This window comes from Pseudophryne corroboree, chromosome 6, assembly GCF_028390025.1.
Source record: "Pseudophryne corroboree isolate aPseCor3 chromosome 6, aPseCor3.hap2, whole genome shotgun sequence".
In the NCBI taxonomy this organism is placed as follows: Eukaryota; Metazoa; Chordata; class Amphibia; order Anura; family Myobatrachidae; genus Pseudophryne; species Pseudophryne corroboree.
Window position 1 is genome coordinate 718,132,275 of NC_086449.1, and position 16,749 is coordinate 718,149,023.

General features: G+C 45.8%; 1 long non-coding RNA gene across 6 annotated transcripts in view; it reads left to right on the forward strand.

The window, feature by feature from the left end:
- LOC134933289 (uncharacterized) overlaps positions 1–16,749 on the forward strand; it is a 591,558-nt gene that overhangs the window by 219,225 nt on the left and 355,584 nt on the right. For 5 of the 6 annotated variants that reach the window (XR_010179669.1, XR_010179664.1, XR_010179665.1 and 2 more), the window contains exon 2: positions 12,583–12,660. This is a non-coding gene — a long non-coding RNA (uncharacterized LOC134933289). Of the gene's footprint in view, positions 1–8,905; positions 8,928–12,582; positions 12,661–16,749 lie in introns of those variants that run through there. The other variant, XR_010179668.1, reaches the window with a different exon arrangement.

A 16,749-nucleotide genomic window follows, 5' to 3' on the forward strand; every position in this document is an offset into this window, starting at 1 on the left:
AGTCTGGTAGCACAGAACCCTTGTTAGGACACACTTGGCAGATAAGTGCTCTCAGATATTGGTCCTCATCATCAGGCTCATGAGAAGAAAATAAATGTATTGAAAATCAGTTCAATCAATGTAAGCTTCTGGTACTGTGGAATATGTCCCCCTTTCTCTGTATCTGGTCTTCCTCATATACGTAAACTCTGCTAGAATTGTAGTTTTCCATCCAGACACAGATCCATCTCCCAGCAGCTATGTGGATTATGTTCAGGCTCTCGCTCTCTCTGCTGCTCTTCAGCGTCCTCCTCCCATCCCCCTTGCTCCCTTGCCTCCCTCGCTTACTCCTTCATGTCAGAGATAATAGAGCTTTAAAGCATTTCATGGGCTCTGTGACAGGACAGAACAATTTCAGGCTGATTTTCACATACCAGCAGAGTTTCCCGGTACCGGTGTGATATTTATGAAAAAAAATGACTAAACGAATGCAATACCATGCAAGGGCACACAAGGACAAGGAGATACATTGTGGGTACAGCAGACATGCTGCCAGCTGTAGGGTTGTTGCCAAGGCGGGCCGCTGGCTTTTGCTAAAAGATGCATCTCATTCAAGCAAATGTCATGAATGCAACCAAGAACTGTGGCATGACAAATACTATGAAGGGAGCACTGCTACCAGTACCAACAATAAGGGGTACGTATGGGCTTCTAGAAAATGGCAGCCCTGTGAGTTCATTCCTTTACCCACTGGGTTTTTAAAACAAGTAGAGGGATCCAAACCATTATGCTGGTTAGGGCCCCATGGGATTTTATCCGGCTCTGGCTTGTGGACATTAGTTAGAACATATACCTTTAATGGGTTGTGTTTTGCGCACTTTGTAATAAAGACAGTCCTATCACAGTCATGATTCGGTACGCCAGAAATTATTATCTGTGCAATACTTTAGAAGGAAAACAATATCATTTATCTGCTGAGAGTGTTGGTTATTTAATAAACTGGTTGGCGTTTTGATGCTTTATTTACACATTTGTACATTGCGCCTGATGTGATATTAGCCTCATGAGGCTTAGCCAGCTGTACACAAAGATGGGTCTTCTAGTTTTCCGAGGCAGCACAATAGACAGTCACCCTAATATGTGCTGGGCATTTAGGCGCTCCAGTGTAAAACATTTTTGGCTGAGATTCCAATGCGTTTGGTAAATGAGGGCAATGACTGAAATAATTAATAGATTCATTCAGGGTATACTTAAATTCCTTTACTTTCATACTGTACACCCTTATTGATAAATCTGCATCTGTGGAGCTCACTTCGTCACACCGGTCCATATGAAGGTGGCTTTATGAACTTCATGCTTGCCTCGATCCCCCTACTCACATAGTCGGTGGGAAGTAATGGCGTACGAGATCGCTGGAGGTGCGGGATGCCGGCCAAGCTCAAACTTTTTTTAAAGAGACAATTATTTATAAGGTAAAACCATGCCTTGTTATTGCCTATTTAAAAAAAGTCAAGAGAGATAAGCCGGGAAACCCGCACCTCTGGTGATCTCGGAGGCCATATCACGTGCAACCCTCTCATCACTATATAACACAGTGACAGGGCCGTTTCTTGGGGCAGGCGAGCAGTGCAACCGCACTGGGCACCCGCCGCGGCACTAACTGTGGCTCCCTGCTTCCCCCTCCTATTTCTCCCCGAGTAACCCGCTCGGGGGGCGGAGTTTCACGGAATGACGCGGTTGCATCGTTACGTCACGACGCAACCCTGTCACTCCGCGAACCCCCCCCCCCCTTCCCCCGAGCGGAGTACAGAGGGGGATCCAAGTTAGGAAGAGGGAAACGCCGGCTCGAGGAGCGAATGGTGAGGCGGGCCGAAGAGCGGTAATCACCTTTGTAAGTATTCTCTCTCTCTCTCTCCCTCAATGTGTAAAATGGGGACACCTGCCGTAATGTGTGAAATGAGGACTCTTGCCTGCCGTAGTGTGGGGATTTAATGTATCAAGGGCATTGCGGTGTGTGGCATAATATGGTGCAGGGGGCATTAATATGGGGGCTTAATATGGGGGCTTAATATGGTAGAATTTTTTTTTCCTGTGGTGGTCGTGATCTGTTGGAGCAGGGTCAAAAACTGGATTGTGAGGTAGTCTTTTCAAATGAGTCCACGCCCATTTAAATGAGGCCACACCCATTTAGATGAGACCACGCCCCCTTGTCGGGTGTGCGCGCAAGTTTTTTTTTCCATCTAGGCGTGTGTGTGTGGGGGGGGGGGGGGCACATTTTTTTATGTCATGGGGGGCGCATTTTGAAATCTCGCACTGGGAGCCAAATTGGCTAGAAACAGCCCTGCACAGTGAATATTTCTGTGCCTCCTAGTATGTCAGCACAATCACTTTTCTGAAATAGTCTGTGCTGCTGTGAGCATTCAGATGATCTCATAGGCTAATAAACTGGTGACATCCCAGACATACTCTGTTCTTAGTAATAACACTTTAATAAGTAGTAGACAAACCGGTACACTGGGACCCGAGGCCTTATCCCCAGTACTGGGGGCATGACCAATGAGGTGTGGCTGTACTCCTTCAGGTGGGGAATGTTATGCAGGGGGCATGTCTGCTCCATCTTGGGGGCGGTTGCACCTCTCTGTTATGCCTGAGCACCCATCGAGCAAATGCCCCCCTACCGTCTCCGTGCCCCTGGATATCAGATACCCAGAAATACAAGATATGTGTGTCACTATTTATGGAATCTATTTATGGAATCAGTCTATCTATCCATCTGTCTATCTATCTATCTATCTATCTATCTATCTATCTATCTATCTATCTATCTATCTACCTAAATCGTACGTGCAACTCTCTTTCAAATAGCCGCAATCTCCCTGATTTAATCAAGAGTCTAGCAATCTTCCAGACTGCACCATACCTACATTATGTAGCTGTTATATAATTGGGAAAAATGTATTTAGATAGATAGATAGATAGATAGATAGATAGATAGATAGATAGATAGATAGATAGCACAAAGTGTTCCCTGCGCAAAACCCAGTCATAGTCTCTCAAGTTATATGTCCTTATTTAAAGTCCAGACAATTCTACAGCTGTCGCTCCCTTAATTACTCTTCTCCAAGGGCAGTGAAGATTCCAGCATTCAGACAGAAATGGATGCAGATAGTGCAGTATCATTTAAAACCAAAGATTTTTACTTACATGTTGCTTGTACATTGAAAAAACATTGACTGGATTATGTCAGTGACATCTGAGCAACAATAGAACACTGCTCAGGTGGAGTATTACACGTCCAATTTACCACTGTGCTCAGTTGTTGCTGTCATAATCTGACTAAAATGCTTTTACAAGAGTAGGCAAGTATGATCTAAGTAGCCCAGATTTCCCTCTATCTTGCTGTATACATCAAGAAGGTAATAACTCATGATTCATGCAATATAGGACAGGATACTTACAAATGGACTTTGTTAGTACTGGGAAATAACTACACATTTATAGCACACAGGGGCTCCAGGAGTACATGCGAACTTCAAATCAACAAGTGTTTTATGACTTCCTATTGTTAATACCAAGCACAAGATGCATGGTAATGCTTTTCTTGTATATCTGACTCTCAATACTAAATGACCACATAGCGAGATGTCAACATTTCATGTTGTGGACTGTATGTGAAACAACTCTTGCTATTGGAGATATCCTGGGCTGTAGAGTGGTGGGATTAAATCCATATGCTGAGATCACTAGTTATTATTTAGCCTATGTTTATCTTGGGTGTGGTATAGAAGATCTACATGCGTTCGCCACGCTTCAGGCACGGTGTCTTGCTCCGATTCGCTCACCACGCTCCGGGCACGGTATCTCGCTTCGCTCACCACAAGGTTACTAAAAGTTAAGTTTCGTGACATGGATAGACAAGGAAGGAACAAGTCCAGAAACATGCAAAGCCCCCCCAAAAAACATGTCGCCCATATGTGTGTCAACCATTGTCGTTGACCATATTAACTTGTCTGCCTTTTGAACTTGTCAACCTTTTCCAGTGTGGACCTTGTGTCTGTCGACCATATTGGGTTGACTTAATGACTGTCGACCTAATGTATGTCGACCTATAGTCCGGATCCCATTTATCTCCTCGCAGAGTTCTGCTGTTGGTATAATTTGGGAATGATAATCCTTGACAATACAATAGCTTCTTTCCTGCCCCAGTTCTCTTGAAGGAGAGGACACTGGAGAGAGGCGGAACTAGAAGAGAGCTGTCTCTTGGTCCTTCTCCTTACCCCTTGTGGAGGAGGTGCCAGCAGGTCAGGGCCTTTGCCTAATTGGATATACAGTTATACATACAATATTTTACAAGGAAAGTGTATAAACTGAGAGAAGAGGGCGAACCATCTGTTTTCCCATTATTAGTCGGTGGCCCCATACGATTGCATTGTTGACAATTATCTAAGAGCTACTAAAGGGACCCGGCTTATGCCAGACCACTTCGGTCTGCCTCCCACCCCATCCCAGGGCATGGCTTGATGCAGTGTCAGGTGACCTATCCAGGAAGTTCCCCAGCACACAACCAGGAGCAGCCAACATGAAGGAGAAGTTGATGATTAAGATGGTTAAAATGCCGTGGAACTGCTGGGCATGGCATGGAGGGCACAAGATCTGTTCATCACATCAGACTAGTCTGTCTCTTCTCATAAATGATGCAAAAAAAAATTGATTTATGTTCAAATCATACTTACCTACTTTGCTGCCACCTCCTCCGGGAGGAGGCAGCGTTGTAGGTGCATGGGGGCATGGCCGGCAGCAGGATGGGCGTTCCGGAGTGTGGCCAACAGGGTAGTGGACAGTCCGGGAGCGTGGCATCAGGATCACATAATCGTGGCTCCGCCCCCGCTATGCAGTGCCGAGAAAAGAGGCGCTGTATAGCGGGGGGGGGGGAGCTACGATGACACGATTCAGCGCGAATCGCGTCATCGGACCGCCCACCTGTTCTCTGCTGCTCGCGGCCGAGGAGGGTCGTGGAGGGGCAGCAAGGGAAAGCAGGAGGCTTGCCCACCTTTCCGGGGGGCCGGGAGGGCCACCCGATTTTCGGGAGCCTCCCGGCCATTCCGGGAGGGTAGGCAAGTATGGTTCAAATACCAAGGTATGTGCAATTTTAGAATGGTCTTTAAATGGTCCATCAGGTTCATATGTCTGTGTAAATGGCACTGATACTGGCCATTGCCTCCCCAGCCATTGATCTCACTGCACTGCCTAGGTGGCTTGTTATATTTGTTTACGCTAAAGATGTTGCTTTTGGATGTTACATAGAAACCTAGAAACATAAAATTGAAGGCAGATAAGAAACTCTGGGCATTAATTACAACTGTTTTAGATGTTTAATACAGTTATGTGCGCCCTCCTTTAGTTTGACGGCTGCTGATGACCCCCTATGGGCTGTACTCGTCTGTGTGGGGTCTCCATAAGTTGTCTCTAAGGGAGGCTGCCTTGTAATGGTTTGGTAGTAATCAGTTGTTATTCAGTCGCTCTCTAATAACCGCCATATGGGCAAATGTATTACCAGTGATTATGGGGGAGAAACGGTATCAGCGCACGTTATGTGCGCTATACCGCTTCTCCTCCATGTATTAAGGCAGTGGTGTGTGCAGGGTGACATGCTCCGCTGTCCGGCCGATGGATGCTGACCGTTACGACACCTGCAGCTGTCGATGCCCATTCAGCACAGCAGGGACAGAGCTGTCCCTGGCTGTGGTGAGTGCTGGCTCCGAAGTGCGCGGGATCTCATGTGAGTAGCGAGATCCCGCGCAGGCGCATTGGAGCCGTCCGGGACAGGGAGACACAGCGCTTCAGCACTGAGCTGTGGCACGATCTGTGCCGCTATAATACATTTACCCCATACTTCCTTACTTCCCTGTATCCTTTGCTGCTTTATGTCAAATAAATTGTGACCATTTTTTTCTTTATTTCAATATCTGTCTCTTTATTATATTGTGTTATTAATATGTTATTATGTTACTTACATATATTGGTGTCACATGGCCATGACTTGTGGCAAGTCATAGTACGTTACGGAGCCTAATAATACCCCTTTCACAGTTAGACAATGCCCGGGGTGCTCCAGCCTGCCCCGCCAATATCCCGGGCAATTCGCTTAGTGTGAGAGGGATATAAGCTGTTATGACAGTTAACCGTAACCTGTCTGCTGTAAATCTGTAATTAGGTGGGCTGTAATCGTAACATGGGAACAGCCAGATCACAGACACAGTCATGAAGTCTATTTCCGTGCCTTAAGACCCAGGGGCGTAAGTTCATACCAAACGCCCGTCGGCCCAGTTCACCAATGACCACTTCTTCACCTCTCCCCTGATAACCATTCCCACTCCCAACTTCTACAAAGCCCTCCAACACTCAGGGGTGTATGTATTATACTATAGCACCTCCTGCTTCGCCTCTTCACCGAGGAAGGAAGCAGCACCGAGCCGAAGTGGGGGAGTGAAAACTCCCCCATCTGGTGATTACTGCCAGACCACAACAGCACATCAGCCTAGTGCTGATAAGTTGGCTCCTCTGGGCATACGCGAGATCTCACATGTAGCTTGGGGCCGGAAGCTGCCGCAGCCAGAGATGTCCCTGGCTGTGGTGTATGGGCAACGACACCTGCAGCTGTCGAAATCGATAGCTTCAGGTGTCGGAATGGTCAGTACAACTGACCATTCACTCAAAACCCTGTATATTGGTATGCTATCTTGTAGATAGCAGCGCTGATATAGACGGGCACATAGCGCCCCTGTCACTATGCACACCGCCAGAGTCATATATGGTGGAGAAGCAGTATCAGCGCACATAACGTGCACTGATACCACTTCCCCCCATATTGCCAGGTCATACATATACCCCTCATAATTTTATCCAGCCGCTTATTTTTTAAACGTGCCCTTAAAACTCTTACTTTCATTCAAGATTCTCACCCCTGAACCCTATATCCAGGCGTTGCTTTCCCCAGCCCCACTCCTGTGTGGCCACCCAAATCCCCTGAAGTATGTAATCTATTGTTTTCTACTTTAATTAGTAATTAATGGGTTGTACAGTATTTCTGTTACAGGTATACACATACAACCACATATACAAACACACATATATACAAATACACATACAGCAGCCATATAAACACACACACACACACACACACACATATATATATATATATATATATATACACACACACAGCCACATACACCCCAGCCACATATATACATACACACATATATACTGGACAGTGGTGGGGGAGTTGGTTGGATCAGCGAGAGTTAGCCAGGCAGCCACGGTGTTAGTGGGTGGGAGCTGGGGAGTCAGCCGGAGGAAGCCGGCCAGCCACGGTGCCAGGGGGCGGGAGCCAGGATGTCTGCAGGAGGGAGCTGGGCAGCATGAGAGTCAGTGGGAGAGAGCCGGGCAGCCCGCAGTGTGAGGGGGCGGGAGCTGGGGTGTTGATCTGGGCGGGCACACTGCCAGCCAACCCCACCTCCCCATTCACTGAATAAACAGGGGGTTAACTTTGTGCCGCTACACTGCATAAATTATTTTGCTGTTGACGGTAGCACCCGTGATCATACATTGTAAGCGGCTGGCGCACAGTGACTGAAGTGCACCAGAGACAATGGAGAAGGTGCCCCCTTCCCTGCTGGAGCCCGGCAGCAGCCAACTCCATTGCCTCCGGAACTTCCGCCACTGTTAAGGCCTGCCTTCTGGACCCCTTAAAATAGTAATGACATAGGCAGCCTTGTGGACTGTACTGCCCTTCTCTGGTCACTCTGCAATTCCATGCTCTGATGAGGCACCTGTCTGATCCAATGCTATAGGCCAAATGTAATAGAGTGAGAGTTTCAAAAAGTGAGAGATTTGGTAAGGTTTTGCAGTTTTTTTAAAGTGGCAATCATTTACACAGCAAGATCAACCTGGTTTTGCAGTGTAAATTATTGCTACTTTAAAAAAAAAACAACGAAAAACCTTACCGAATCTCTTACTTTCTGAAACTCTCACTCTATTACATTTGACCCTATATATCCATCTCTAAGGCCCCAGGTAATCGCTGTATCACATAAGTTACCCCCTTGTGGGCTAGGCTTCCCTAGTGCAGAATATTGTTGTCTCCCATGCAGTGTGTTAAGATACAAATGGCATTCACTAGCTCCAATGTTAGGGAAAAAAAGCTGTTGCAAGGGTTTGAAGTTCTCTGTGCCTTGGATTTGCTGTACGCCACTGCATGTAAAGCCTTAATTAAGCAGCCCTGACATCCCTGTGGAAGTAGGTCAGCACATTCCTTGATGAGCCACCAGAAGAGTCTCTTCTGCTGTTGTGATGTGTACAGGGGTGACATGGTGACAGATAGCAGAAGCACCTACTTAAGCCTTAACTACAAGTGGCCTTGTCTGGTATTGTTTCTGTCTCAGAAAAATGAAAAGTTAATAATGAATGCACATCGTGTGACAGAGAGAGAGAGAGAGTGGGAGAGGTTTCAGCCATTTATATGAGGGTGTTTTAATATTATTTCGTAGGTCAGAGCAATCTTATAAGTGAATCATTCCAAGTTAAAAGATAATGTACCTGATAATAGTTAAATGTGTTTCCAAATCATTTGCAAAAGAAAGAAGAAAAAAAATCGACTTGCAATTTTATATAAGCATGACGCTGGTTTTCTCCCTTATCTGTTCCAGCTCACTAGCGCACTGTTCCCAATATTCTATCTATCTTACAGTAATATCTTCTGCTTTGTCTGTTCTTCCTAACCGCTCACCCATCCTCCTCCTTCTGCTGCCAACTTAACTTTTGCCACTGCTACACAAAGTGCTACGCTTAACCCCTTACCTGTAAGGGCAATGAAGTTCCTGTATACAGATTTACAGATGGACAGTATATTTATAGGACATGGGCCATCAAAGCAGATGACCTAAAAACAGGTATGATCTGGTATTCAAGCTCTCTTGTGCAGCAGCTCAGACACATGTAGCATTTTTGGATAACTTCTCCTTAATATAATCTCCCCCCTGTATAGTAATTTAGAGACACCTCCTGCATGCAGCACCGAATCGTAAGCTGTGTCCGATGATTGCAATGGTCGTAGGACATTAGGACAGCTACAAATAAATGATTCAAAGTTGTCCTGGGGTGGAGGGCTTATTTATCACCTTATATATGAAACACAATATCCATAACATGCAAGATATTAGGAAAATATATGTGACAAGTAAGTGGGTAAGCAGGCACTGTGGATAATGTATAGAATGTATAATGCCTGACATGTTATCTTTATAACCTACTTTACCTAGGAATTGTTAATGGTGCCTAATGTCTGTTAGACGGTATGAGAAATGGATTCCCTACCTTGCCAGAGAACCACTTAGTCTGTTAGACATACTTGCCGACATCCAGAAGCCTCTCTCTGGGAGGGGGGCAGCCAGGTCACCACATCGGGGCCGCTTCGGGTGACATAGGAGGCAGTGAGTGGGCGTGGTGCATGTTCACATAATCATGGCCACGACCCCCCCTATGTAATGCAGATATTACCAGCTTTGTGCGTCATCTGACACCCGGACAGCCCACTTAATTCGATAAATGTGCGGCTGGGGACATGTGGCATTCTAGCTGCTTTGGAACTACAAATCCCAGCATGCCCTGCCACAGTTTTGCATTCTAAAATAGTTCCAGGGCATGCTGGGATGTATAGTTCCATAGCAGCTGGAGTTTCACCTTTTTCATACCCCCGGCTTATAATTTAATTTACATTTTCACTCTTGTCGGAGCACCATCCATTCTCCGATCAGACAATGGAAGAGAGTTTGCAAATTGCATTTACCACTTTGCCTAAAAGCATTTAGCCATAGAGAACAGAACCTAGGCAAAGTAGGGAACAGTGTCTTCATTCCCCACTTTGCCTAAAAGCTTCAGGCATTATGACTTTCCCATTTTACCTGTAACATACACACATCAAAATAAAGTAAGAAATTGATGGCGGAGCTTATTTGTTTCAATCTATAATACATTAAAATGAAGTAATTTCTAGATGAGCCTGTGGCCATTCAGCAGCCTCAAGGACAGCTGTAGTGACATAATACAGCAATTATTGCCGCTACTGGTGATAAACATGGAAAATAATCAGAAGCAGCAATGCGAAGGTGGAATTTATTTGATTTTTTAAATATAATTTTATTAGATTTTTTTCCATTAAAAAAATGACAAATATTAGGGAAAGTTTATGAAGAGGGTAAAATTTGTATCAGTAAATGAACATTTAAAAAAAAACAAAAAAAAATTTTTGTGCATTAATCTAGAGAGCAAATGAAACTAAAGGGAACAAGAGAATGAGGGAAATGCACAGAGAGCGCTGCTCCCTGCCTCTGGGACAACCTCCCTATCTGACTCTCCACCTCTATACAAAACTTCAAACAGACTCTGAAGTAGGGATGCCCATCGACCATCGATGATTTAAAATCATTGATGATCTATGGCTGATGTTAAATACTTTAGCCAGGTTTAGGACCAGATGGTTTCCTGCCTGACACCTGTGAAGCCCAGTTCCCATTAACTGATTGGCCGTCAGCCAACTCCATAGTAAAAAAGGGATGACCATCGGTGGGTGAAACCATTGATGGCTCCCTAGCAGATGTTTTCATACCATCAGTGGTAACTATCAATAGCACAATCGATGGTGATCATCGATGGATGACCCACCGATGGCCATCCCTACTCTGAAGACCTACTTCTTATAAAAACCAACTTAGCTCCCTTCCACCCGTCTGTCTGCCCCACCCCTTTAGACTGTAAGCTGTCATGAGCAGGGCCCTCTTCTCTTATGTACGTTTGCTTCCTCGCTTTTACATTGTCTCCTCCCCACTGCCTACAATGGCTCCTAACCTTTGGGATCTGCCGCCCTGCTGCTTATTTGGGTCCTATGACCGCTGATGCAGCAATGTGTATAAACCAGGTCAATGGGGGTCATTCCGACCCGATCGCAGCATGCTTTCATTCGCACAGCTGTGACCTGGTCACTACTGCGCACGCGCGGGGGCCGTAATGCGCACGCGCGTCGTTGCCTGGCGACAGCCGTCGCCAGGCAACGATGCTGACAGCGGAAAAAGCGGTCGCAGCGGCGATCGCAAAAAGATTTACTGCAGGAAGGCGTTCTGTGACGTCAACTGACCATTGGAGACCGTTTTCAGGGTGTGGTAAGAAAAACGCAAGAGTGTCCAGGCGAATGGAGGGCGGATGTCTGACATAACAGCCGGGACCTTCATCGCTGGATCCGTCGCACAGGGTAAGTATGTCCAGTGCTGGTCTTGTTTTGCAGGAAACTTTTTTAGCATAGCACAATGCTAAAATACACTCCCCATAGGCGGAGATTAGTTGATCGCACCAGCAGCAAAAAGTTGCTTGGTGCGATCAACTTGGAATGAGGGCCCATGTCCTGCAATGTTCTGTACTGTAAGTCACTCTTTTCTTGTTTTGTTCATACTGTTTCTGTACTTTGTAAAGCGCTGCAGGCCCCTTGTGGCTTCATATATATAAAAGATAATAATTTAAGTTGTTTTGCTATATAAATGGACATATTCCATGTGTGATTATAGAGTGATAATGTGCATCTGTGGATCCACGGCCTGTCAGCTTTAAGTTAGAAATTTTGGAGTGGTTCCTAGAAAGAAGAATAGTAAAGAAAATACTCAATATGTTCAAAATGTATGAAACAGTTTTCTGTAGGATATTTGCCTGATTCTGCATTCGGGAGCTGAATTTTGCACATTTCTCCGGTGACATTGGTGATCATTCCGAGTTGATCGCTCGCTAGCAGTTTTTAGCAGCCGTGCAAACGCATTGTTGCTGCCCACCGGGGAGTGTATTTTCACTTTGCAGAGGTGCAAACGCTTGTGCAGCAGAGCGCCTGCAAACACATTTTGTGCAAAACAAGACCAGCCCTGTAGTTACTCTTCGTGTGCGTTGATTCTAATGACGGAGGGACGGCTTTTGACGTCACACACCTGCCCAGCGTTCGCCCAGCCACGCCTGCGTTTTTCTAAGCACTCCCTGAAAACGGTCAGTTGACACCCAGAAACGCCCCTTTCCTGTCAGTCTTCAGTGCGAATGAAGACGTCGCTAGAACCTGTGCAAAACCACAAAGGACTTTGTACCCGTACATCACGCGTGTGCATTGCGGTGCATACGCATGCACAGAAATGCCGATTTTTAGCCTGATCGCTGCGATGTGAACAACGGCAGCTAGCAATCAATTCGGAATGACCCCCATTGTCCCTATAGGGATTTGCATGTAATTTTCCTATGATGTTTGTTTTATACCAAATTCATAGTTTACATCCTGCCCATACTTCTACCTTATTACACCCCAACCCCACGGAATGACATTGAATGACAGAATGGAATGACATTGCCATCTTCCAAGCTCTATATATAGGTATATAAGCTTTAATTTCTACTGTCAGACTTCCATACATTTGTGAAACAGCCTGTTCCCCTATTAAATTCAAAGGGCGGTATTCAATTGTTTTATCGCTGGCAGCCAGTAGATGGCGTCCAACGGAGCTAATCAATTGTTCCTCTCTTCAGGTGTGGTCAGCTGCCGGCAGGGGCGTAACTAGAAGTTTGTGGGCTTCATAGCAAAATTGACACCGCTCTCCTCAGCAGGTAAGCGTGCCTAGTACTGCCCAGGTGGTGCTGGTCCATCTGTGTATTAGCCCCTTAGGCTGTTGGTAATGTAATAAAATACAGTACTGGGAGAGGGCCCCTTGTGATATTGGTGTCAGTCCTGCATATTATTAGTGTGCATTATATTAGACAGGATGCACTACAGTTACATGGGAGGGAGGGAGGGAGGGAGGTAGCCCAGGTAGATACTTCATGTAGCCGGTGACTGGATCTGTGCTGTGAATTAGGATCACATGTGCAGTACCATAATATCAGAGTGGGGCGGGCTTCAGAGGTATCTATTTACGGCTTCACAATACCTGTTACTATACATTTTGGCACCATGTGTGAGAAGGAGCACTTGCATCTGTCCTCCCCTTCCCACCCCCCACCTCATCCCATGTGTAAAGAATAAAGGGCCCTACACACTGGCAGATAACACTGCACGATATGAACGTTCTCGTTCATAAATGAACGAGAACTCGTTCATATCAGGCAGTGTGTGGGCACCAACAATGAACGTTGCGCAGCCCCACGCTCGTTCATCATTGGTGCCCCATCGCTTCTGCATGCAGGCCAATATGGACAATCTCGTCCATATTAGCATGCATTGCTATGGTGCCGGGTGATGGGGAGAATATAGAAACTTCACTCCCCCCATCATACCCCCCCCCCCCCCTCACCCGCCAACGGGTCGCCCGTCGGCCGTTACCTGCTGTCGGGCAGATTGGCAGCGGATCACCGAGTCTATAGGGTGCTTACGAACACTGTCAATACTCTGAGACTTATTTTTGTTGTCTACAGTAGATGTATGCTGTAATGTTTCAGACTGTGCCCTGAACCTGAGTGATTTTGAAGGCCACTACTGTATGTTTTTTTTTTAAAGTGTTTTTATTGACCAGTAAAATACTAGTACAACAGGATTAATAGTATGCATTATATGAACAATACATTACAAACAAGTAGTATCGGTGTATGTTAGTATACTCCGTATAAGCCGTATTGGCCCCACATAGTAATAATATAGGAAACTGTAGAGGTTGTATGTTAGCCACTGAAGTGTGGGAGATTTAGGTATTAAGCATATGTGATTTTGAGTATTATAGAGTCAGGGGTTTAGAAAGGAGGGGGTGTGGAGTCTAATGTCTCCTGTAGGTACCATTTCGTGTCTTTGAAACAGTTTCGCAGGGCTTCCCTTGTAACCTGGGGGAGGCCCTGGACATAGGGTAGCCACGTCTTAAAAAATTTCTCTGTCAGTTTGTCTTTGTGTAAAGTGGTATTGGTCCAATCTAGATGGAATAGATGAGAGATCCTAGGATGTAGTAGTGAGACGGGGGTTGGGTCAGTGGATATCCATTGTGATAGGATCGTTTTTTTTGTGGCTGCTGCTAGTTTAGTTAAAAGAATACGTTGTCCCTTGGACAGGTCGGGGTGGTGTTGTTTCGGGAATATGCCCCAGAACGCCCACATCTTGGTGATGGTAAATTGTAGTTGTAAGTCTGTTGTGATGTATGATTGGAGTGCCTGCCAGAGTGTATACACCTTGGGGCATGACCATAGGCAGTGCACGAGGTCAGCCTCTGGCGCATTGCATTTAAAGCAGTGAGAGGATGGGGCTGCTCCGATAAGGTGTCGTAGTTTGGGGGTGATATAAGCTCTATGTAAAATTTTTTGGTGCATCTCTGAGTATGTGACTGAGCCTAGTGTTTTATCTAAGTAGGTGTTGGCCTCTAGGATCTGTTTCATTGTAAGTTCTGGCAATTCCAGTCTCCATTTCAGGAGGCCTATTGAGCCGGTGTCTACATCTAGCAGGGTGCGGGAGTAAGTATATATGAGTGCTGTGGGAAAGTTACCATCTCGGGTGCGTCGTAATGTGTTGTCCAGGGCATGGGATCTATCCTGTATGGATAATGAAGATGTGACCTTTTGTACATAGCTGCATGCTTGAAGGAAAGGGAAAAAGGGGATTGGTAAGGATGGGAAACGTGTTATGAGTTGAGAATGTGTAAGTAAGGTTAGAGTTTCTGCATGTAAGAAATGATGAATGAATTTCAGCCCACCATCGTGCCAGGTCTGAAATATGGGGGAGGTGTTGTGAGGTTTGAATTTTGGGTTATTCCAGAGAGGTAGAAATAATGATGTATGTTGTGATAATTTCAATCGTGAGCGGGTCTGTCTCCATGCAACGCAGGTAGTGGAAATAAGTATGTTGTCTGATACACTATGTGGAATGGAGGCGGGTGAGGTGTGTAGTAGGGACGTTAGAGCCTGGGTTGGGATAAAAGACTGTTCCAACTGTATGTTAGCGTATATATCGCGCCCGCCAATCCAGTCCAAAGCTATCCTGTAGTTGGCTGCCAAGACGTAGGAGTAGAGGCATGGTAAATTAAGGCCTCCAAGAGAACGGGGTTGGCGTAATTTGAATAATGAAAATCTAGGATGTTTATCCGCCCAAATAAATTTGGACAGTGCTTTGTCTAGTTGAGCTAATGTGTGTTTGGGCGGACTCAGTGGGAGCATCTGTAGTACATAAAGGAAGCGGGGGAAACTAATCATTCTGTACAGGTGGCTCCTGCCAGTGTACGTAAGGGGGAGGTGGGACCATCTGTCGAAGTCTGTGTATGTCCTGGTCAATAGTGGTGGGAGATAAAGCGAGTATAGTTTGGATGGATGATCAGGGAATTTAATGCCTAGGTATGTAATGCAATTATTTGTGGCCCAGTGGAATGGGAACGTGTCATCCCGGCCTGTCTTTATTGAGGGAAAGAAGGCTAAGGCTTCTGTTTTGGAGGGATTGATCTTAAAGCCAGAGACTAGTTCAAATGAGTCTAGAATGTTGAGTAGGTATGGCATGGCTATTCGGGGATTGCTAAAATAAAGTAGGATGTCATCTGCAAATGCTGAAAATTTGATTTCGTGATTGGCCAGTTTTATGCCATGCCATCTATTTTCTCTGCAGAAGTGGCGAAGGAGGGGGTCTAAGGCTAAGTTGAATAAGAGGGGGGATAGGGGGCAACCTTGTCTGGTGCCGCGGTATAGGGAGAATAGTCTTGAATTGTGTCCATTCACCGTCAGAAAGGCTTGTGGCGTTTGATAAATAATATGAAACACCTTAACAAAAGCAGTGCCAAAGTTCTGAAGTTTGAGTAATCTGTCAATGTGGGCCCACGACACTCGGTCAAAGGCTTTGTCTGCGTCGCAGCTTAGTACTAAATTGTCTAGTTCTGATGCGTCGTGGGTTTTGTACATGGCTGCCAGCAGTGAGCGAACATTGTGCACTAAGTGTTTGTGTCGCATGAATCCTGTTTGCGCAGGATGTAGTAGTTTTGGTAGGACTGCTTGGAGACGGGTGGCAAGAATCTTTGTGAATATTTTAAAATCTTGGTTCAGTAATGAGATTGGGCGATAGGATGATACCAAGGTGTGATCCTTGTTGGGTTTAGGGAGGACTATAACTCGGGCCGTGTTAAAATCTGCTGGGGCGGGGTGTCCTTCCAAAAGCGCATTATACAATCGTCTAAGGTGTTCGCTTAAATGTGGGAGGAGTAATTTGTAATAGGACGCTGACATACCGTCAGGTCCTGGGGATTTCCCATTTGTAAGGGATTTGATGGTTGATTCCAATTCTGCTGCGGTAACGGGGCTGGTGAGTAGATCTCTATCACTCACTGATAGTGTGGGGAGGTTCGCCTGTGTCAAAAATGTCATGCCTGCTGTAGGGTTATCAGGTGGTGCAGTGTATAATTTCTCAAAGAAAGTTAGGAAAGTGTCACTAATTTGTTCTTGCGTCGTTGAGGGGGGTCCGTCTGTGTCTCTAATTGTCGGGATGTACTTAGGTGTTGTGTGAGTTTTTACCATGTTAGCTAATAGCTTCCCTGGACGGTTACCCCAGCGAAAGTATTTATTAGACTGGAAGGAGAGGAATAGTTTGGCCCGTTCTGTACATAGAGTATCATATACTGATTTGGTGTCCTTATATAATTTCCTGTTAGTTTCGGATGGGTCGGCTAGTAATTGGGAATAGGTCGAAGCTACCTGGAGGGACGCCTCTGTCATCCTCTCCCGAAGCTGCCTTTTCCTGGCTGCCAC